We start from the raw sequence: 25,042 nt of genomic DNA on the forward strand, positions 1-25,042 counted from the left end.
ACCTCCACGCAGCTCCAATGTGTTCCAGTTCACTCTTACCTCCACGCAGCTCCATTGTGTTCCAGTTCACTCTTACCTCTATGCAGCTCCCTTGTGTTCCAGTTCACTCTTACCTCCATGCAGCTCCATTGTGTTCCAGTTCACTCTTACCTCCATGCAGCTCCATTGTGTTCCAGTTCACTCTTACCTCCATGCAGCTCCATTGTGTTCCAGTTCACCCTTACCTCCACGCAGCTCCATTGTGTTCCAGTTCACTCTTACCTCCACGCAGCTCCATTGTGTTCCAGTTCACTCTTACCTCCATGCAGCTCCATTGTGTTCCAGTTCACTCTTACCTCCATGCAGCTCCATTGTGTTCCAGTTCACTCTTACCTCCATGCAGCTCCATTGTGTTCCAGTTCACTCTTACCTTCATCAGCTCCATTGTGTTCCAGTTCACTCTTACCTCCATGCAGCTCCATTGTGTTCCAGTTCACTCTTACCTCCACACAGCTCCATTGTGTTCCAGTTCACTCTTACCTCCATGCAGCTCCATTGTGTTCCAGTTCACCCTTACCTCCACGCAGCTCCATTGTGTTCCAGTTCACTCTTACCTTCATCAGCTCCATTGTGTTCCAGTTCACTCTTACCTCCATGCAGCTCCATTGTGTTCCAGTTCACTCTTACCTCCATGCAGCTCCATTGTGTTCCAGTTCACTCTTACCTTCATCAGCTCCATTGTGTTCCAGTTCACTCTTACCTCCATGCAGCTCCATTGTGTTCCAGTTCACTCTTACCTCCATGCAGCTCCATTGTGTTCCAGTTCACTCTTACCTCCACACAGCTCCATTGTGTTCCAGTTCACTCTTACCTCCATGCAGCTCCATTGTGTTCCAGTTCACCCTTACCTCCACGCAGCTCCATTGTGTTCCAGTTCACTCTTACCTCCACGCAGCTCCATTGTGTTCCAGTTCACTCTTACCTCCATGCAGCTCCAATGTGTTCCAGTTCACTCTTACCTCGATGCAGCTCCATTGTGTTCCAGTTCACTCTTACCTCCACGCAGCTCCAATGTGTTCCAGTTCACTCTTACCTTCATCAGCTCCAATGTGTTCCAGTTCACTCTTACCTCCATGCAGTTCCAATGTGTTCCAGTTCACTCTTACCTCCACACAGCTCCAATGTGTTCCAGTTCACTCTTACCTCCACACAGCTCCATTCTGTTCCAGTTCACTCTTACCTCCATGCAGCTCCATTGTGTTCCAGTTCACTCTTACCTCCATGCAGCTCCAATGTGTTCCAGTTCACTCTTACCTCCATGCAGCTCCAATGTGTTCCAGTTCACTCTTACCTCTACGCAGCTCCAATGTGTTCCAGTTCACTCTTACCTCCATGCAGCTCCATTGTGTTCCAGTTCACTCTTACCTCCATGCAGCTCCAATGTGTTCCAGTTCACTCTTACCTCCATGCAGCTCCAATGTGTTCCAGTTCACTCTTACCTCCACGCAGCTCCAATGTGTTCCAGTTCACTCTTACCTCCATGCAGCTCCATTGTGTTCCAGTTCACTCTTACCTTCATCAGCTCCATTGTGTTCCAGTTCACTCTTACCTTCATCAGCTCTGTGTTCCAGTTCACTCTTACCTCCACGCAGCTCCATTGTGTTCCAGTTCACTCTTACCTCCAGGCAGCTCCATTGTGCTCCAGTTCACTCTTACCTCCAGGCAGCTCCAATGTGTTCCAGTTCACTCTTACCTTCATCAGCTCCATTGTTTTCCAGTTCACTCTTACCTTCAGGCAGCTCCATTGTGTTCCAGTTCACTATTACCTTCATCAGCTCCATTGTGTTCCAGTTCACTCTTACCTCCATGCAGCTCCCTTGTGTTCCAGTTCACTCCTACCTCCATGCAGCTCCCTTGTGTTCCAGTTTACTCTTACCTTCATCAGCTCCCTTGTGTTCCAGTTTACTCTTACCTTCATCAGCTCCCTTGTGTTCCAGTTTACTCTTACCTTCATCAGCTCCATTGTGTTCCAGTTCACTCTTACCTCTATGCAGCTCCATTGTGTTCCAGTTCACTCTTACCTCCAGGCAGCTCCAATGTGTTCCAGTTCACTCTTACCTTCATCAGCTCCATTGTGTTCCAGTTCACTCTTACCTCCACGCAGCTCCATTGTGTTCCAGTTCACTCTTACCTCTATGCAGCTCCCTTGTGTTCCAGTTTACTCTTACCTTCATCAGCTCCATTGTGTTCCAGTTCACTCTTACCTCCACGCAGCTCCATTGTTTTCCAGTTTACTCTTACCTTCATCAGCTCCATTGTGTTCCAGTTCACTCTTACCTCCACGCAGCTCCAATGTGTTCCAGTTCACTCTTACCTCCATGCAGCTCCAATGTGTTCCAGTTCACTCTTACCTCCACGCAGCTCCATTGTGTTCCAGTTTACTCTTACCTTCATCAGCTCCATTGTGTTCCAGTTCACTCTTACCTCCATGCAGCTCCATTGTGTTCCAGTTCACTCTTACCTCTACGCAGCTCCATTGTTTTCCAGTTTACTCTTACCTTCATCAGCTCCATTGTGTTCCAGTTCACTCTTACCTCCATGCAGCTCCATTGTGTTCCAGTTCACTCTTACCTTCATCAGCTCCATTGTGTTCCAGTTCACTCTTACCTCCATGCAGCTCCAATGTGTTCCAGTTCACTCTTACCTCCATGCAGCTCCATTGTGTTCCAGTTCACTCTTACCTCCATGCAGCTCCATTGTGTTCCAGTTTACTCTTACCTTCATCAGCTCCATTGTGTTCCAGTTCACTCTTACCTCCATGCAGCTCCATTGTGTTCCAGTTCACTCTTACCTCCACGCAGCTCCATTGTGTTCCAGTTCACTCTTACCTCCACGCAGCTCCAATGTGTTCCAGTTCACTCTTACCTCCACGCAGCTCCATTGTGTTCCAGTTTACTCTTACCTTCATCAGCTCCATTGTGTTCCAGTTCACTCTTACCTCTACGCAGCTCCATTGTGTTCCAGTTCACTCTTACCTCCACGCAGCTCCATTGTGTTCCAGTTCACTTTTACCTCCATGCAGCTCCATTGTGTTCCAGTTCACTCTTACCTCCACGCAGCTCCATTGTGTTCCAGTTCACTCTTACCTCCACGCAGGTCCAATGTGTTCCAGTTCACTCTTACCTCCATGCAGCTCCATTGTGTTCCAGTTCACTCTTACCTCTACGCAGTTCCAGTCTGTTCCTATGTTCCAGTTCACTTATCTCCAAAATAGCTCCAGTCTGTTCCAGTTGTTCCTGCTCCATGCTTACCTGCTCCAGACCTCCAGTCCTGTCTGCACTCCATTCCAGAGCTTTATCCCAGCCTCCACCCTATTCCTTGTTCCAGCCTCACTGGGCTGCTCACATAGAGTTCCAGCTTTGCTGTGCTGCACCACTCTGGAGGTGGTGTTCACCACACCACTTCTACAGCCAATCCCACAACAATCCTTACATCAGGTTTGGACCGATCTCGTGTCTATAGGTGTGACACTAATACTGAGCATCGTTAATATAAATCAGCGTTTTTAAAACTTCCTACAATAATAATTGAGCTTGCTGAAACCTCTCAGAGGTGTAGCCATGTCAGGCGCCACCTTATGGACTAAACCAACTGACTGAGGCGGGAGTTTTCCAGGACAAGAACTGACCTCATCTGATGATGTGGACTCTTGTCCTTGGGAGCTCCTGCCTCAGTAAAGCCAGTTTAGTCTTTGGGCAACTATTTTGAGTCCAAAAGTTTAGCCTCGCTTTAGGCACTTAAAACTGATGTGCCTAGGTCCGATGGCCAGCGTTTTCTGAAAAAAAATCCATTTTACAGGGCATGCCTTTTGACTTAATAACAGGAAGCTGATTGGTGGAACACGTGGTGCTTATCCATCGATATCTTCTCTGCGTCTCTAAATGTTGATTCAACCACTAACATGATGAAGACTCTATATTCTTCATTAAAGTGGCCACAGTTAGGGAGACTCCATTTTTTAAGGTTTATGTAGAGCTGCCCACTGACTAAGGGCCTGATTTTAAAAAGCATTTATATGCTTAAAATGCACTTTACCTGTGTAAGAAGGCTTTTGAAAGTAGCTGCAATATATGCCATTGAATTTTCCATAGGATTTACCTGCATAATTTATTTATTATTTATTAAAGGCTTTTATATACCGACTTTCTTGATACAAATCAAATCAACTCGGTTTACATCGAACTAAGCAGAAACTATAACCAACCAATCAACAAGAGACAATTTGAAGGAGTATAAAGTTACATTATAACAAGGATGCCTTAACTGGGAGTAGGAAATAAGAAAGGGAGAACGAAGATAGAGTACAATATACAAGAGAGAATAGGAGGGAGGCAAGGAGCCGTCCTCATGATAACTTGTAAGCGTGATTTAGCGTTTATTTATTTATTTACATAATTGCTGGAACAATTCTAAGTCAGGCTGTTGGACTAGTGGTGGGGAAGGCTCGGCAGAACAGCCATGTCTTAAGTTTCTTTTTAAAAGTTAGTAGACAAGTTTCCTGCCTGAGGTCCGGAGGTATGGCGGTCCAGATGGAGGGACCTGTGATAGAGAATGTCCGGTCTCTGATGTTTGAGTGGTGCACAACTTTGATAGAAGGAACATGTAAGGATCCCTTGTAGGCATCCCTTAAAGGTCTGGCTGTCGAGTGCAGTTTGAGGGGGTGTAGCAGATCAAGAGGGGTCTGATGGTGAATATTTTTGTGGATAATTGTGAGTGATTTATGGAGAATCCTGAAGTTTACTGGGAGCCAGTGAAGATCTTGTAGAATGGGAGAGATATGTGCTCTCCGATTGGTATTCGTCAAAATTCTCGCCGTTGCATTTTGGAGCAACTGGAGAGGTTTTATAGTAGAAGCCGGGAGACCTCGCAAAATGGAATAGAAGTAGTCAATCTTGGAAAACAGAATGGCTTGGAGGACAGATCTGAAATCATAATGGAATAGGAGCGGTTTGAGTTTTTTGAGTACTTGTAACTTGTAGAAGCACTCCTTTGTAGTGTGTTTTATAAATTTCTTTAGGTTCAAGTGACTATCAATAATGACTCCAAGATCTCTAGCGTGGGATATTTGTATGTTGGTTTGCAGTTGGTGTTGGAAGGGACTGCCTTCTGGAATGATTAGCAATAGTTCTGTCTTGGAGGTGTTGAGCACCAGATTGAGGCTTGAGAGGTGATGATTGATCGTTTGCAGGTGAGAGTTCCATAATCTGAGTGTTGAGTCCAGTGAATTGGATATTGGGATTAAAATTTGAACATCGTCTGCGTATATATAGAACTTAAGTTTTAGATTTGAGAGTAAATGGCAGAGAGGGAGTATGTAAATGTTAAACAGGGTAGGCGATAAGGAGGAGCCCTGGGGGACTCCGAATGGGGCATTAGTGTGAGAGGATTCCTTGTTCTTGATTTTAACCTTATAGCCTCTATTGCTAAGGAAGGAGTCGAACCAACTAAGAGCTGATCCTGCAATTCCTATGTCTGATAGCCAGTTTAGAAGGGTATTATGATTTACAGTATCGAAAGCTGCAGAGATGTCGAGGAGAGCTAAGAGGAACGACTGTCCTTTATCAAAGCCCGTGTAAACATGATCAAGGAGTGAGATGAGGAGGGTTTCGGTATTGTGTTCTTTTCGGAAACCATATTGTGACGGGTGTAGAATATTATGGTCTTCTAGGTAATTTGAAAGTTGCTTATTTACGATTTTCTCCATGATCTTAGCTACAAATGGGAGATTTGATATGGGGCGATAGTTGTTGAGGTCCGGGTCCAGGTTCAGTTTTTTGAGTATGGGTTTGAGTGTGGCCAGTTTGAGAGCATCCGGGAATATTCCTTGTGAGAGGGAACAGTTGATAATATCAGCTAGATATTTGGAAATGTATTCTGGTATGAGAATCAGAGATTTGGAAGGTATTTGGTCTAGAGGGTGGGTCGAAGGTTTCATTCTTTTTATCAGGGATTCCACCTCTAAAGTGTGAGTAGAATTGAAGGATTCCAATCTTATGTCTGTGTTCAGTAGGTGGAGGGTATTCGGAGGCAGCGAGTTTGGGCTGGTTGGTAGTCTAGCCAGTGTGTTGGAAATTTTGTTCTGAAAGAATAAGGCGAGATCGTTGGCCTTCGATTGGGCTGTGTCGTCTGGGATTGTAGGGGGAGCAGTTTTAGTGAGTTCCGATACATATGAAAAAAGAGCCTTCGCGTCGAACATCATATCGTGGATACGGTGGGCATAGAAATCTCTTTTTGTTCGAAGCGTTGCTGTTCTGTAATGGTGGAGAGCGGCTTTGTATATAGTTAGAGAATGTGGATTGGGATTCTTCCTCCATTCTTTTTCATTCCATCTTAAGTTTTGCTTCTGGGTACGGAGCTCATTTGAGAACCAGGGGTGCTTGTTTTTTTGAGAAGGATTTATGGGGTTTTTTGACAGTGGGCATAAGTTATTGGCTATCGTTTCTGTGATGTTTTGCCAGGAGATAATAGCAGAATTGGGATTAGATAGATCCAGGTTAGAAAGTTCTTTGATCAGCAAGTTGCCTAGGTCTTCTGAAGGACATGGTTTCCTGTAGTACAGAGTGGTCGCCTGAGGGGGCGCAGAAGATCCTGTCAATGCAGCATAAGTTGACTTTACATGTGTAAATGGCTTTTGAAAATTGCTATGATAGAATGTTATATTTACACCTTAGGAGGGTTCCCAGGGGGCTCATTTCTGCTGGTCAGGCTCATCCAGGACTTAGTTTTACCACATTACATTCACAGTCTTGCAATTCTGCTTTTCTATAATGGGGTAAAACCAGAACAGTATCAGCCTGACCAGCAGAAATGGAGCCAGTCAGAATCTTTAAAGCAAATTCCAGATTATCAGGGGCAGTGACCCAGGTCATTCTGAAACTCCCATAGTTCCATATCTGTCGCACTCTTATGTAACGGGAATGTGCAGGGAAAAATATGAGATGTTTAGGTTTTTTCATTTCAGAGATTTTGTTTATTTGGGTTTTAGTTTGTTTAATGTATACTTTTGTTTGGTTTGTTTACTGAACTGAATTGGATATTAAATCAATTTCAATTCAATTTATTTAACTTAATATACATCTCATGAAAGGTTTATTAGAAACAGCCTACAAATACAATCAGTTTAAATAATATAGTAAATCAGCATAATAAACATAATAAAATAACAAAATACAAACCAATAATAAAAAAAATAAATTATATAAAAATAATAATAAAATAAGCAAACAAAACAATATCAAATTGATCGAATCAGAATACAATAACACAAAAAACCTTCAAGACCCCCCCCAAAAGAAACAGCCTCCCCCTCCCAGACCCACTTATCACTTCCATAGGGGTCTCCAGTGAAGAAAGGGGCAGGAACAATCCAGCACCATTGACATTTTAATACCATACAGCATACGGCCGCTCAACAAAATGACACCAACACCATATTTACCCCTTGAGGCAGGAGTGTCGGGGGATTGTTCTTGCCCCTGCCTTCACTGGAGACCCTCTCAGAAGGGAGGCGCTTAGGAGAAGGCTGCAGTAGTGGCATTTCATGTTGGCTTTTGTTTCAAATGTTATGTTTTTCACTTTGTTTAAAAGAAATGCACATCCTTAAAACCTGGTTAATCAAGTTGGTTGAAGACCGGGGTCCTTCGAATCTCACTGCCTTCTGACTGCTTGGCAGTTCTCTCTAGGCCAGGCAATGAAACTTCAATCCTGAAGGGCCACACCCTGGTCGATTTCCAGGATCTGAAATACATTTGCTTGCACAGCCGTAACTGTATGCAAATATCATGCACAGTCATTTTATTTTCTTTCATTTCCCATTTTTTGTGTGTGTAGTCTACAAATTGTGCACATAAAATAGAAAATGACATCAAATCAAATTATAAACTAATTTTGTCGGCATTTTGTTCATTTCATTTTGAAATGACATGAAGTGCACGAGCCTGCCTTGCTGCATTTTTGTATAATTTCATAATGAATGCACATCTCTATTAGAGATTTATTGAAAACCTCACCAGTTTGCAGCGCTTGAGGACTGCTGTTTGACAATCCTGATCCATGTAATAATCCAGGGGGAGTTTGATTTTGTCCCTGGAAAAATTTAGGACTACAAATCCCAGGATTGATTGATTTATTTATTTAAAAAAATGCACAAATCACCTCACTCAAGAATCGTTGTTCTTGCCAGACCACATAATATTACATAACTATGGATAGCAATAGCTGTTAAAAATGAGAACAGCTTGAAAGTAGTTTAGAGTACAGATCTGTGAATTTTCGAACCCAAAACTGTGAAAACATTTTTTAAATTCTTTCTGGAAAAATATCTTTTTGTTTAGTTCAGACATTCGACATGAACTCATGGAAGCATAGGATTATTTACCATCATTTTCCGAAATTCTCATTTTCCCCAGCTCTTTCTTGGGGATTCACTTTTTAAGAGAAAACGTTTGGTAGAGGTTGAGCGTTGGAAAGGCAGGTGCCTCTGCACTAAAGGTTGGAGTACATGCTAAGTTTGTTTAGCGTGCCTGACATGGTAAAGTTTCAGTAAACCCCTGAGTAGACAAGATAAGTGGCTAAAGGTAATCTAGATGTGAGCTGGGTCTCCAACTGAAAATGTACCTTGGTTTAAACCACCAAATAGCACAGGGCCTGGGCTTATGCAGCTACATCCCTCTAACCCGCTATTGATAGCTTAGGCGATAGCAGCTTGGGAAACAGCCAGGAGGAATAAGGAGACAGACTGTGCAATTTTATTTACAGTGAAAAAGCAATACAGAAAATAATGCAGCTCACCTTGCAATTCTGGTAGCACTCAATGTTATGGGGAGCGCTGGAGAGCGGTCCCCTGTCACAACCCCAGGTGGATCAGGACCGCGCCAAGGGTAGGTGTAGCGTGTGTCAGCGTGGGTGGCGAGAGACGGCCCGACCCCCAGCCGGACCTGCATGCCTCTGGAACCAACTATGGAAAGTTGGTGATGAACAGTCCTCCGACCGTTCCCGGCCCTTTCGGACCTGCCGCTGGGATGGCAAAAGGCAGCAGGCCGGACTCAGGGCGTGGGCAGGTTCAGGAACAGAAGACGAAGACTCGGGAACCATAGACTGTAGACGCAGACTCAGGAACTTGGAAGGTTCAGACATTAGCACGGTCCCTCAGGGCGCCCTACACAGCCAGTACCACTGGTCTGGTCACGGACCACCCTGTCCTACATCCGTGGGAGCGGGACCAGCGCAGGAAGGGGACGAGGTACTGCACACCGGCAGTCAGAAGCGAGGTACTGCACACCAGCAGTCAGGAGCGAGGACTGGACAGGAACAACAGGAATCAACATCAAGGAACATCAGGAAACATCAGGAACATGCAAGACACCGGACACCAGACACCAAGCTGGAACAAATAACGAAGGCCTGACGGAGCGCTGGAAGAGGAGACATCCAGAGACAAGTAACTCCAATGCAAGGCAATGCATGAGTGCTGGAGAAGAGCTTTTATACCCCAGGAGCAGGCAACTGCCTGGGGGGAGTCCAGATGGACCACACCTCTCTGGCTCTACAAGAGTGGAGAGGAGCCGTGGGCCCGCCCCTTAGGAGAAGGGCGTGGCCCACACCAGAGCATCCAGGCTGCAGTGGAGTAGGCCTTAGGTAGGCCCTGCTGGCACCGAAGGCCTCCCAGGCTGTGGAGCAAGATCCGTACAATTACTCAGGCGAGGACCCAGCTTCAGAGCGGCCTCCAGAGAAGGCGAGAGGCCTCCCATGGCACAGCTACAGGAGGAATTGTAACACTCAAACATCAAACATAGCAGGTCTTCACATAAATTGGTTTCTTGCCCGCTCCCTGGGGCCTGTCTAACCCTTCTGGGCCTTGACTCCTTATAGTATCATGAATCACCCAGAATCCCTTGCGGACTGGTCCATAAGGAGGACTGGGCCAGATACCTGTGGCCAGTGCCTCAAGGTATTCTGAGGGAGTTTTCTGCACATTCCCTCACATACCCTCCCCCTCAACTCATTCTTACTAGAGTGGGTGCCTGCCAGTACTAGTGACACCTCTCTAGGCAGGAAATTCACATTGGAATTTTCCTTTCCTGCCCTATGTCAGATTTTATAGTTGAATGGTCATAGGGCCAGGAACCATCTCATCACCCTCATTTGGCCTCCTTCTGTTTATCCAAAGAAGCGGTTGTTGATCCATCACGAGTGCGTACAGCTGCCCTAACAGGTAGTACTGAAAGGCCTCTAAGGCCCACTTGACTGCCAAGGCTTCCTTCTCCATTGTTGAGTACTACCTCTCACACAGCATCAGCTTCCGGCTAAAGTAGGCCATTGGATGTTCCTGGCCATTCTTTTTTTTTTGGACTAAGACTGCTTCCAAGCCTACCTCTGAGGCATTGGTTTTCACCGTGATTGATATTGTGAAGTCCAGTTCACATCATAAGGCCTCTTTCACAGCTTGGAAGGCTTTCTCTGCTTTGGCAGATGATTGCTGGGGCTTTCTTCACCAATAGCCTTGAGAGGGGTTCCACCTTCTCTGAGTAGTTGGGTATGAATCTTCCATAGTACCCTGTGAGGTATAGGAAAGCTCTTATTTTTTATTTTGTTTGCAGAACTGGCACCTGCGTGTTTGCCTCGACCTTCCAGGTTTGTGGATGGACCTTCCCCTTCCCAAGGGTATAGCTGAGATACTGGACTTCTTTCCCTTCCAACAGGCATTTTTTGGGGTTGGCTGTCAGTCATGCTTTCTTCAGATTTGTTAGTACAGCATGGAGTTGGCTTAGATGCATCTCCCAGTCTGGGCTGTACACCACAATGTCATCCAATTAGGCAGCTGCCTAACCTTGATGCGGGCGCAGCAGGTGGTGAACCAAGAACTGAAAAAATGCAGGAGCTCCATGGAGTCCAAATGGGAGAACAGAGAACTGGAAGAGTCCACCTGGCATAGAGAATGCAGGCTACTCCTTTGCCGCTATCATGACAGGTCCAGAGTAGAAAAATACTAGGCAGTCTTCAGATGCTGTATCAGCTGTCCACTCAGGGCATCGAGTACACATCAAGCTTTGAGACCTTGTTGACCTTTTTAAAGTCAATGCAAAACCTGATACTACCATCTGGCTTTGGCACCAGTACGATGAGTTCAGACCAGTCACTGTTAGATTCAGAGCATCTCCTTCACTGCAGCCTCAATGAATAGCATCTGGCCTCAGGAATCGAATATAGCCACTACTGGACAACTCCATGAAGTAGTAATGATGGCATGCTATAGGGGTGTGCCTTCGTTTTTGACGTATTGGCAATCCGCAACGTATATGTCCCTATTCGTTGTATTCGTGGGGTCACGAAATGTATGGCGAACCCCCACAAATACAACGTATCTAACAAATAAACCCCCCACCCTCCTGACCCCCCAAGACTTACCAAAAGTCCCTGGTGGTCCAGCGGGGGTCCTGGCATGATCTCCTGCACTCGGACTGTCGGTTGCCGGTATTCAAAATGGCGCCGATATCCTTTGCCCTCACTATGTCACAGGGGCTACTGGTGCCATTGGTCGGCCCCTGTCACATGGTAGGAGCACAAGATGGCACCAGCTGTCCATTGCTCCTACCATGTGACAATGGCTGACCAATGGCACCGGTTGCCCATGTGACATAGTGAGGGCAAAGGCTATCGGTGCCATTTTGAATACCGGCAGCCGACAGCCCGAGTGCAGGAGATCATGCCAGGACCCCCACTGGACCACCAAGGACTTTTGATAAGTCTTGGGGGGGTCAGGAGGGTGGGGGGTTGTAGTTAATTAAATCTAAAAGGTTGGGATGGGGGTTTTTTTGGGAAACGAATACATACGTAACTAATGAATGGATCTGGTTCCCCGAGAACGGATGCAATGGATTTGGCTCCCCACAAATATGAATACTGAATGGGATGAATCCGTCCCTGCTGCACATCCCTATCATGCTATACAAGGTAACCATTAGATAACCGAGAGGTTAAAGGGATTCTTAGGAAGATAAGGCCATTGCAGAAAGACTAAATGAATTCTTTGCTTCTATGTTTACTAATGAGGATGCTGGGGGGATATCAGTTCCGGAGATGGTTTTCAAGGGTGATGATCCGTGACAACAAGAGACCGCGCTTTCTCCATAGCGGGAATCAACCTATGGAACAAGATGCCCACTGACTTGCGTCTGGAACCCTGCCATGAGAAATTCAAAAAAGGCCTCAAAACGTGGTTATATGAACTAGCTTTCACACAATGATACCCAATTTAAACGGAAATGTCACACATTGATACCCAATTAAACTGAAATACCTTTCAATTTGCAACCCTATTTATCCCATGCTCCTTGTCCCTCCTACCCACTGTCCCTCCCACTTCTTCACCTCCCTTTTGCCTGCACCATCCCCGATTATGATATTTTAATTGATTTTATATAATAGAATTATCCATTGATCAATATTGAATTTGTATTCCCACTCAGCACCGTTGGTGCTGAGTGGGAATGGTTTTAGTGTTGGTTTGTAAATATTTTTAGTTACTTCAATTTCCTTATTGTATGTTAAACTCTAATGGATGGTCCACGGTCTGTACAGACTGTTTCTCCGTCAATCCTGTTAATTGTAATTAATTTCTAATTCTAGTTAATAATGTCAATTGTAAAGCCTGTTGCTAAGTTATTGTTAAATGTAAACCGCGGTGATGTATATCCTTACGTACTGCGGTATATAAAAATCTCTAAATAAATAAATAAATAAATGAGTCAGATGAACTGAACCAAATCACTGTGAAACTAGAAGATGTAGAAGGTCAGATTGACAAGCTAAAGAGTAGCAAATCACTTGGACAGGATGGTATGCACCCCAGGGTTCTGAAGGAACTAAAAAAATGAAATTTCATATTTATTAGTTAAAATTTGTAACCTATCATTAAAATCATCCATTGTACCTGAAGACTGGAGGGTGGGCAATGTAATCCCAATATTTAAAAAGGGCTCCAGGGCAATCCAGGAAACTATAGACCAGTGGGCCTGACTTTAGTGCTGGGAAAAATAGGGGAAACTATTCTAAAGATCAAAATCACAGAGCATATAGAAAGACATGGTTTAATGGAACACAGTCAGCATGGATTTGCCTAAGGCAAGTCTTGCCTCACAAATCTGCTTCATTTATTTGAAGGGGTTAATAAACATGAGGATAAAGGTGAGCCAGTAGATGTAGTGTATTTGGATTTTCAGAAGGTATTTGACAAAGTCCCTCATGAGAGGCTTCTAATAAAACTAAAATGTCATGGGATTGGCTCCCTTTCTGGTCATGGTAGTGAGAGGAACTGTCAATGATGAGTAGTTCTTAATAAAGGAATGTAGTAGTTCGTAAAGCCCAAGAAGCGGTACAGTGCCTTCAGGCCTGTAGGTTGGGGCCACTCCCGGATGCTTTCTAATTTCTTAGGGTCCATCTGAAACCCGTTTTTAGAAACAATGTAGCCCAGGAAGGGTACAGACTCCTTGTGGAACTCACACTTCTCTAGTTTTGCATATAAGTGGTATTCCCGCAGGCGTCTTAGAACCTTCTTGACATCATCTTGATGTGTTTGTAGATCTTGTGAGAAGATCAGAATATCATCAAGATTTACTACTACACATTAATATAGTAAGTCCTGTAAGATGTCTTTCATCATATTTTGAAAGACTGCAGGTGCGTTACTTAATCCGAAGGGCATGGCGAGATATTCGAAGTGTCCATTGCGGGTGTTAAAAGCTGTCTTCCATTCGTCTCCTTTGCGAATGCGCACCAAATTGTAAGCTCCTTTGAGATCCAGTTGAGAAAATATCTTGGCTCCCTGGAGTCTGTCAAATAGTTCAGAAATCAAGGGTAGGGGATACCGGTCCTTGATGGTAATTTCATTCAGACCCCTGTAGTCGATGCAGGGACGTAAGGTGCCATCCTTTTTCCCTACAAAAAAGAATCCTGCACCAGCCGGGGATTTGGTGTTACACTCTTCTTCTCCAAAGGGGAGGAGCTAGCAATCTGTTACGCTCGCCTCCTCCAGAGGGGAGGAGCTAGCAATCTGTTACGCTCGCCTCCTCCAGAGGGGAGGAGTTAGCAATCTGCTGTCGCTCACTCCGCCAGGAGGGCGGAGTTGGGAAGCTGTTCTGCTGTGCTCCTGAAAGGGGAAGGAGTAGTGAAATGACATGACCTGCTCCTCCAGAGGGGAGGAGTTAGCTATCTGTAATTCTGTTAGTGAACTGCTGTTAGATGCTCCTGTAAGAAAAGGAAGTAGCAAGCTGTACAATCTGCTAAGGAGTAGCAATCTGTTATGGATCAACTCTCCAAGGAAGAGGAGTTGGCAATAGGTAGATTGCTATTGAGATAGCAATCTATCATGCCCCCCGCTATGGAGTAGCAATCTGTGTATATATATAAGCTGCTGGCAAGTCTCAGAAAAAGAGGAGTAGCTGTCTATATAATACTTCTGTGAGCGGCGTCAGTGGTCTGTAGTGGTTGGCTCCCACAAGGTCACAATAGTGAAAGGAATGACCACTTGGAGGAAATGGTGAATCCCTGGGCCGATGGCAGATGACAGCGCCCCCAGGAAGAGATCCTGAGAGGAACCACCGGCTAGGCTAGAATATGAGATAAACACAATAGTTCTTTATTAGACTGGAAGCTGGACCACCAGAGGTGGCAGTAGTGAGTCGCTGTGTCCGGCAAGGCTGAAGTCCTTCTGATATTGGAATATAATCTCTGGGTCGCTGAGCTGTAGAGAGAGATTAGAAGTAATGAGTAGACAGGGTATACTGGATACAAGATGGTACACTCACAATAGTAGATGTCTGCAATGGTCTCTATGCCACAGAGAGTCTTCAGTACATTCAGGAACAGGAGCCATAGGCGAGCACTGGTTCCCACAAACAGTCTGTAATAAGAACTCACACTTGCTGTATATGAAATAGCTTCTAAAGTAGAAGAGAGTTGGTATAAGATTCTAGGAACATGGGACCTCGTGGAGCGAGTACCGGTTCCTATCTGTAATCTTGCCAATGTAACTCTTGATCTCTGTACCTGCGATAACATCTTGGACGGAAGGGAGTCTTCAGAGCTATAGGAATGTAGGCCCTCGTGGAGCGAGTACCGATTCCTATGTAATAGAACTCACTGTGTTCACGTCCGCGATCGCTTCCAGGAAATGAGGAGTCTTCTGAGTGTTCTGGCAATCTGAAATCAAGAAGAGAGAGCGGAGCCCTCGTGCAGCGGGTACTCCTGGTAAGTTTGTAAAGGCCGAGCAGTAGGGACAGGTTCCCCGGCTGACTCGGATCGTTGGTGCAAGTATTGTGGACTGCCGAAGCAAGTCCCGTTGGAGTTCCTTGCTAACTCGTTAGACGTTAGCAGACAAAGACCTTTTAAAGTGCAAATGGATGACATCACTACGGGGGGATGCCCCCGAGGTTCGCACCCTTGCTGGTACAAAGTCTGGAGCGCGCGCACCCTTACGTCATCGGGAACATGGCGGATCCGTAGCATCAGGCCAGCCCGGGGGAACCAGGACCAAGAGGCGAAGAGAAGTCACGGCTGCACTGTCCGTCAGAGCCGAAGGGAGTCACATCCCAGGTAGAGAGGGTGGAGTGAAGGGCGATAAGAGGCACGAACGCCACATTTGGAGGGTCTGATGAATCCTTTTTGAAGGTTCTCTTGTATATAGGCGGATATGGCCTTAGTCTCAGTTGCAGAAAGAGGGTAAACTCTTCCCTTTCGAGGCTCCGTATTAGGTTTCAGGTTTATAGCGCAGTCAAAAACTCTGCGGAGGGAGTACATCTGCTGCTTGTTTAGAGAAGACATCTTTAAGGAGGCGTATTGTGGAGGTAAGCCAGGTAATGATGGTGTAGTGAGCATGCAAATTAGTGGCAAGACTTCCACGAGACACCGACCATGACAGCCAGGTCCCCACTGGGATAATTCCAGCGTGGCCCAATCAAAGTGTGGCATATGATCTTGTAGCCAAGGCAGTCCAAGTACCACCGGGTGCATGGCCTTCTCCAATACGAGGAAGGAAATGGTTTCAGAGTGTAAAGCTCCAGTGTGCAAGCCAATGGCCTGGGTAATCAATGAAACTTCTCCAGGAAGTTGTTCCCCATGGATTGAAGACAATAGCAATGGTTTAGCTATTGGTGTGGTAGGAATCCGTAGATGTTCTACTAAGCGTTTTAAAATGAAATTTCCTTGGATTCGAAGTCTATGAGAGCGAGAGTCTGAAATTCAAGGCTTCCGCAGAGTAGTGAGACTGGTAAAGATAACGGAGGAGTTGGAGAGGTTAGGCCTAGGAGAAGTCCCCCTGCAGATCCTAGGCCCATCAGTTTCCCGGATAGATGGGACAGGTTTAGACGGTGTGGCCAGATTGGCCACAGTACATGCATAACCCCATGCATTTGTGAAAACATCTTTCTTTAGAAGTTAAATGACTTCAGCCTAGTTGCATAGGCTCGTCTTCTTTTAAGGAAGCAGACGGTAGGCTTGAGGCAATTGGCACAGGTTTAGGACAGTTAGCTCCCGAGGCGGACTTTCGAGGACTCCTGCCTTCTTGAGTTCGGTCCCGAATACGGTGGTCAATTCTCCCAGCCAGTTCCATAAGAGACTCAAGGGTATCAGGAATATCACGAGCCACCAGGTCGTCCTTCAAGTGAGAGTTGAGGCCCTCCATGAAGATAGCACGTAGACATCCAGTGTCCCAGTGTAAATCGGATGCTAAAGTCTTGAATTCGATTACATAGTCTGTAAGTTAAGCAGAGCAGATCCAGCAATGGTCTGGCGAGCCGGGTCATTGAAGACAGACTTAAAAATTTTCAGAAATCCTGATAGGTCATTCAGGATAGGATCTTCACGTTCCCATAACAGTGAAGCCCAAGTCAAGGCTCTTCCTTCAAGTAGAGAGAGGATATAGGTGGTCCTGGAAGCTTCTGTGGGAAAGAGGGTAGGCTGCAAAGAAAAATGCACACTGCATTGGTTGACAAACCCTTTACACGTCCATGCTTCGCCCGTGAAGCGGGTAGGCATGGACAATGGTACGGTGGTTTTGACGGTCACCACCGGAGACAGCAATTCCTTCACTGGAGTTGCTGAAGTATTCAGTTGTGCATGTAACTGATTGAAGGCAGTAGCTAGGCTTTCCAGAGACTTTTGTTGCTCGGTGATCCACTGGGCTAGGCCAGGAATGGCCTGCAAGGCCGCGAGCTGAGCCGAGTCCATGGAGTTAGCAATCTGTTGGGTTTGTGGCATACTGTGGACTCTTGGTCGAAGTGGCGATGACTCCTCCCACGGGGAGGGGCCCCGTGGGGAACCACAGCAATAGGCTAGACTCTAGTAAGCAGACACTGAGGGAAGAAAGCTTTATTGTACTGCTGATGTAAGTAGAATCTTGCATCAAGGAAGGGATAGTACTTAAGGCCAGCGATATCACAGTAAGCTCGGACAGTCTCTATAGATGATGGTCTCACCCGGATGTAGCAAGGTTGGGTAGTGTTCCGCAGCGTGGGATAAGCCGAACCTGAAGGGTGGAATAAGGAGAGCTGGAGCGTAGCAATACTCACAGAGTGGCAGTGCTGGTAACTTCCTTGGTAGAAGAATGGAGAGAGGGACACTAGGTCCGAGGTGCAGGATACCCTGAGCAGGATAGGCCCTCGAGGAGCGAGTACCTAGGAGCGCCGAAGGATCCTGGAAGAAAGTAGATAGGACCCCCGAGGAGCGGGTATCCTAGGTTAGGTCGTTGAACCCCAGAGGGCAGACAGAAGCGATAGGCCCCCGAGGAGCGGGAACCCAGAGCTTCTATAGGAGCGAGTTACCCCAGAGGATAAAGAGGAACCCAAGCGAGCAGCTTAGAAGTGGTCAGAGTAGCAAAACCGAAGTCCTTGCTAACTCGTTGGGCTATAGTGGAGCGGAGGTTTAAATACCTGGAATTACTGACGTTATGCGGTGGGGGCGCCCCCAAGGTTCCCGCCAAGACATATTCAAAAGCTTAAGTGGCGTGCGAGCGCGCGCCTAGGCCTCAGGAAGAAGCATGGCGGACGGGGACGTCCATGCTGTGTCGGAGACGCCGAGGGTTTCGGCATTCAGCACCGGAGGCAGCCATTCTTCCCAGGGAGGAGGAAAAAGGTAAAAGAGAGGTGAGGCGGAGCGGCCGCAGCCGTCTGCGACCGACAGACACAACAGTCAGTGTCCTCCGGGGTCAGAGCAGGCAGATCTCCCTCCCTGGCGTCAGTGAGATGCATGGGCTGGAGCTGGGCGAGTCCCCCTCCGAGGCCGGTCTTCCTTCTCCTTCCAGACTCTCCCGGCTGGATGTCCTGTGAGCGAGGGTGTTGCACAGCCTTCCGTTTAGCACAGGTTCACTAATTTGTCTATGTGCTATCGAGCGATCGGGTGGGCACAGCCTGGAGAAGAGTACAGGGGACGGGGCGGAATGCAGTTACGGCACTTCCCTTCAGGCAGGTTATTCTGCAGGGAAGAGGGGGCGAGGGGCTGAGCCTGAAGCACACAGAGGGGCCGATGCAATAAACCCAGCTCAGCCTAGCACACAGGTCAACGCGCAGTTGGACACGATAGGCTAACACCTGATGCAAAAGGGGATTAGTGCATCCAAAATGCACATTCAAACTCACCTGCAGCTAACAGCACTCATCACATGTAACTTCCAAGTAGATGAGGATATTAGTTATTACCCCAATGCAGAAAATCGCCGCTCGGCTAATGCACCCTTGTTAATATGGCAAATTTAACTCCAACCCCGGAGCTGGAGTTAAACTGCAAGTCAGGGATACGTTAGACAAGTGGCGAGTTTCTGCTTCCTTCCTTCTACCATGCAGGCCCGAAGAGGCCCCGAAACGGCCCGGGCCGTCCCCAAGGTACGTGAAGGGACCTGGGCACGGCCCGGGACCGCAAGAAAAATCGTTTCAGAAGCCAATCTCTATCAGGCTCTTCAGGCTCTAAGACTAGTGAGACAATTAATGTAGCGGGGACTGCAAGTCTCGATAATGGCGGTCAGATCCATTAATGGTGTTTCAATAGGCTGCAGAGATTCCATTCCTTCTCTCTGAGTTCCCGTCTTCCTTCTGTAAGGTGGCAGATAGAATACTTTACAAGCTGGAGGTATAGCATTCTCAGGTATCTTTAATATTTCTATTAAGTACCTTTTGAACGTATCCCTCGGAGGGGCCTAACGGGACTTTAGGAAAGTTAATAATCCTCAAGTTCTTATTTCTAATAATGTTCTCCAAAGCTTCCACTTTTAAGGCTATGTCACAGGGGCCGACGGTCGGCCCCTGTGACATAGTGAGGGCAAAGGCTAGCGCCGGCGCCATTTTCAGTACTGGCAATACGGCCCGAGTGCAGGAGGTCGCTCCCGGACCCCCGCTGGACTTTTGGCAAGTCTTGTGGGGGTCAGGAGACCCCCCCCCCCAAGCTAGCCAAAAGTCCCCGGGGGTCCAGCGCCGGCCATCCAGTGCTCCTACCATGTGACAGGGGCCGGCCAATGGCACGGATACCCTGTCACATGGTAAGGGCAAAGGGCCATCGGCGCCATTTTTATTAGTGGCAGCCAAAATGGCGCCGATGGCCCAAGAGCGGGAGATCGCGCCGGGACCCCCCCCACTGGACCACCAGGTAATTTAAAACATTTTGGGGGGCTCGGGAGGTGGGGGATTTGTTTTAAAGGGTCGGGGTGGGTTTAGGGGTTGTTTTGGTGTGCCGGTTTTCCCGCCTTCCCCCCCTCCCCCGATTTACGATTTTTCACGATAAATCGGGGGAGTTTCTATTCTATCTCGACTCTAACGATTTTTGATGATTTGAAAAATATCTGACGATTTTTTTAAATCATCAAAAAACGATTCACATCCCTAGTTGGGACTGCTGCATAGATTCACATCTACCCGCTCTAGACCTCTCATGATCTTAAAGACCTCTATCCTATCCCCCCTCAGCCGTCTCTTCTCCAAGTTGAACAGCCCTAACCTCTTTAGTCTTTCCTCATAGGGGAGCTGTTCCATCCCCTTTATCATTTTGGTCGCCCTTCTCTGTACCTTCTCCATCACAATTATATTTATTTATTTATTTATTTAAAGTTTCTTTTATACCGATGACCGTTTACACATCGCATCGGTTTACAGTTAAAAAGGAACAAATGGGCAGAACCCTTACATATAACATTGAAAAAACAGGTTAACTTTTGGGCAGGGCCCTTACATGTAACTGAGAACAAGGTGGTTAAAAGTGGGATAGGGTATAGAGCTGACTATGCCGAGCAGCGTCCGTGAAATCAATAAATAGATACAGCAAAATCAGTAAAATCACAACTATTTACAAAAGCTAATTACATAATTAGCCGAGTCAAAGTACAAAATCGATGGGCATGAGACATATTCCGAGAAATAGATTCCTAGTCATGTAGCAAATTCTTAGTTACTCAATTTTTAGTTAAACAGTGGGGGTTTATGTAATGGCAGGTGATGTGTGGTAAGCTTGCTGGAAGAGCCATGTTTTCAGTTTTTTCTTGAAAGTGGGTGTGTATGTTTCCAGGCGTATATCGGGAGGCAGGGAGTTCCATATGGAGGGGCCAGCGAGAGAGAAAGCTCTGCTTATGGTAGATGATAATTTGCAAGATTTGATGGGTTGGGCACGTAGGGTTCCTTGGAGGGCTGTACGTGTGGGTCTATTCGAGGTACGGGGGAGGAGTGGGGGGTTAATCCAATTGAGGTTAGAGTTCAACAGACTTTTGTGGATGATGGAAAGGGCTTTATAGAGAATTCGGGAGTGTATAGGGAGCCAATGAAGTTCGATAAGTGTGGGGGTGATGTGATCTCTTTTTTTTGAATTTGATAGTATCCTAGCGGCAGCGTTTTGTAGTAGTTGTAAGGGTTTGGTATAGGTGGCGGGAATGCCTAGAAAGAGTGCATTACAATAGTCTACCTTAGATAAAATGATAGACTGGAGTACAGTGCGGAAATCAGAAAAGTGTAGCAGTGGTCTGAGTTTTTTTATGGTTTGGAGCTTGAAATAGCATTCCTTGAAGATATCATTCCTTGATGATATCTTTTTTGAGATGCGGCGACCAGAATTGTACACAGTATTCAAGGTGCGGTCTCACCATGGAGCGATACAGAGGCATTATGACATTTTCTGTTTTATTAACCATTCCCTTCCTAATAATTCCTAACATTATGTTTGCTTTTTTGACTGCCGCAGCACACTGTACTGATGATTTCAATGTGTTATCCACTATGACACCTAGATCTCTTTCTTGGGTGGTAGCTCCTAATATGGAACCTAACATTGTGTAACTACAGCAAGGGTTATTTTTCCCTATGTGCATCACCTTGCACTTATCCACATTAAATTTCATCTGCCATTTGGATGCCCAATCTTCCAGTCTTGTAAAGTCCTCCTGCTTGTGATTTACCGTAACTACTCTGCATAATTTTGTATCATCCGCAAATTTGATTATCTCACTTGTCATATTCTTTTCCAGTTCATTTATAAATACATTGAAAAGTACCGGTCCAAGCACAGCCCCCTCCTCTCTTGTTCCCCTCCCCCCTACCTCTCCTCCTGTATTGCAGGGAACAGAAGGGGAAGGGGCGATACTGGAGCAGGCACTGCAGAGCAATGAACAGACACAAAAAAAAAAGATTTGACTTAGCACGAGTCTGAAAGTGGTGAGCAGCAATGCCAGCTGTCAAGGCTGCAGCCCTGGCCTCAATGAATGCCGCTAATGCTCACAACTTTCAAGCTCGTGCTAATTCAAACCCTTTTTGTGTCCATTAGCGAGGGCTTAATTTCTGGCAGAACAACCCAGGACGGCGTTGTACCACCTTTTCTCTGGGACCTAAGGAAGCAGAGCCGGCAGCGTCTGTCCGTTCTGGCTCCCTGGGGAAGCAGCACTTGCAGGGATCACTTGTGGCCTCCTGACCCTTGCAGGAAGCGCAGCCGGCAGTGTCTGTCCATTCTGGCTCCCTGGGGAAGCAGCACTTGCAGGGATCACTTGTGGCCTCCTGGCCCTTGCGGGAAGCAGAGCAGGCAGTGTCTGTCCGTTCTGGCTCCCTGGGGAAGCAGTACTTGCAGGGATCACTTGTGGCCTCCTGGCCCTTGCAGGAAGCAGAGCCGGCAGTGTCTGTCCGTTCTGGCTCCCTGGGGAAGCAGTACTTGCAGGGATCACTTGTGGCCTCCTGACCCTTGCAGGAAGCAGAGCCGGCAGTGTCTGTCCCTGGCTCCCTGGGGAAGCAGCACTTGCAGGGATCACTTGTGGCCTCCTGACCCTTGCAGGAAGCAGAGCCGGCAGTGTCTGTCCGTTCTGGCTCCCTGGGGAAGCAGTACTTGCAGGGATCACTTGTGACCTCCTGATCCTTGCAGGAAGCAGAGCCGGCATTGTCTGTCCGTTCTGGCTCCCTGGGGAAGCAGTACTTGCACGGATCCCCTGTGACCTCCTGGCCCTTGCAGGAAGCAGAGCCGGCAGTGTCTGTCCGTTCTGGTTCCCTGGGGAAGCAGTACTTGCAGGGATCACTTGTGGCCTCCTGGCCCTTGCGGGAAGCAGAGCAGGCAGTGTCTGTCCGTTCTGGCTCCCTGGGGAAGCAGTACTTGCAGGGATCACTTGTGGCCTCCTGGCCCTTGCAGGAAGCAGAGCCGGCAGTGTCTGTCCCTGGCTCCCTGGGGAAGCAGCACTTGCAGGGATCACTTGTGGCCTCCTGACCCTTGCAGGAAGCAGAGCCGGCAGTGTCTGTCCGTTCTGGCTCCCTGGGGAAGCGGTACTTGCAGGGATCACTTGTGCCCTCCTGACCCTTGCAGGAAGCAGAGCCGGCAGTGTCTGTCCGTTCTGGCTCCCTGGGGAAGTGGTACTTGCAGGGATCACTTGTGACCTCCTGACCCTTGCAGGAAGCAGAGCCGGCAGTGTCTGTCCGTTCTGGCTCCCTGGGGAAGTGGTACTTGCAGGGATCACTTGTGACCTCCTGACCCTTGCAGGAAGCAGAGCCGGCATTGTCTGTCCGTTCTGGCTCCCTGGGGAAGCAGTACTTGCATGGATCCCTTATTTTTTATTTTATTTTTTATTTAAACTCTTTTCTATACCGTCATTAGGCTAGAAGCCGTCACAACGGTTAACAATTAGGCACTTAAAATAACGTTGCTTAACTGTGTTATTTTAATATCTAGACAGGTGCCTGTAAGGTACGGTACAGAGTTTCATAATAGCTATATGATGCTAGGTGAGATTGCTTTGCTTAGGCTTATCAGATCAGTTCAGAATTATTAATATTCTACATGCTATCTGTTGCTGCTTAAAAGTAAAAATACTCAGTATGAGTAGGTGTGTTGTGTCAAAGCACAAACTCATCGCTTTCCACAATTCTTTGGATTCTGTTCTCCATTCTCTTTGTGGTATTCTGGTTTAAATAGCCATGTTTAAACAAGCTGCTTCCCGCAGGCAGCAGGGCTGCTCGCCCTGAGACAAGGGGCAGCCACATGGCTTTCATTTGGTTGTGTGTGTGAGAGAGTTCACACCTGGTCCCGCCCCTTTGCGCAGGTGAAACCTGGCCCCGCCCACCTCACTCCCTACACAGGTCCACTTCCTGTCTACAAATTAAGCCCTGGCAGAGACCGGATGTTTTTGGGGTTAGCGTTCATGATAATGGCTTGCTTGTGCTATTGGGAGTATTTTTAGCACCTGCACTGTAAAGTTAATTGCATCAAATGCAAAGTAACATTATAGCACGAAAGTTAACATTTTTAGCAAGGGGATGCTGAAACAATTCAGCACAAGTTTTAGTGCATGGAGAGCCTTCTGTGTTATAATCTTATAGTAAAAGGCAAACACAATCTACCGAGATAATTTGCAATGCAAAGCTCTTCTGAATTGCCCCTTCTCACTGATAAACATCTTTTCTGCCCGCTGTCCACCCAGAGGCCCCGGGGCGGCCCAGATCTGCTCCTTGGGCCAGCCGGGGCTGCACAGGTGGGGAGGGAGTCATCGGGAACAGCAACGCGTGGTGGTGGGATTTTAGGGTTGGGGACTGCAGGGCTCTCAGCCCAGGACGGGGATGTGAAGCAGAAGGAGGATTCCCTGGGCGGCTGAGCACGGAGGCTCAGGGCACCGGACCTTGGCCCTGGAAGGGAGACATCATGTGCGCTGCGCCTCTCCTCTCTTCCTGCTCTGTGCCTCCCTCCCTCCTTCTCTCTCTCTCTCTTAGGCCTGGCCCTTTGCCGAGTTACCTTCGGCAGCTCTGGGGGCGGGGGCCCGGCTGCAAGCGCGCGCTGCAGGGCGAGAGCCCGAGGCGTCCTGGGCGCCCCTCCCCCAGCTCCCTCGTCACTGGCGGCGCCAGGGGGCAGTGTAACCTTAAAAGAAATCCCGGCACCGCCGGCCGAGAGGCGGAGGCAGACGGGGGCTCCTTACTCCGCCTGTAACCTTTCCCGTGCAGCCGTCTGGGCGGTTAGATTTCTCCTCGGGCGGTGGGAGAGGCAGCCCAAGCGACTTCCTCTTCACTGCCCTAATGTTTGGCAGCGCCGACATCCGCAATGATTTTCTTTTCCCACTGCGCGTGCCAGCGAAAACGACCTAAACAGCGCCCTTAGCTGGAAAAGTCACTTTCTAACATCAAACAGGTCAGCGCTATGAACGGGGATTTTATAAGCGCCCGCTCCCAGTCCTGTGCTTTTATGGCAGCATCCAGCGGGCTCTTTAACTGTGCGCGGCGCCGAGCTGCAGGCAGCTCTTCGGAGCCGGGACCTGGCACGCAATGTGCCTTCTCCCCAGAGGTGGCTGCAGGGACCTGCGGCTTCCTTCTCTCTCAGTCTCAGTCTCCTTTTTCATTCGTTTATTACAGCACAGATGCGACCGAGCGTTCAGTACAGAAATATTTTTGAAGTGAAGAAATGAAATGCTACTACAGCAAATAGCATCAGACCCAATACATGGTAGAAGGTGTCCTGGGTTTGAAGTTACAACCCCAAAGCATCATGGTATTTGTAGTCTATTGCAATCAGGGCTGCAGGC

This window comes from Rhinatrema bivittatum, chromosome 4, assembly GCF_901001135.1.
Source record: "Rhinatrema bivittatum chromosome 4, aRhiBiv1.1, whole genome shotgun sequence".
Lineage (NCBI taxonomy): Eukaryota > Metazoa > Chordata > Amphibia > Gymnophiona > Rhinatrematidae > Rhinatrema > Rhinatrema bivittatum.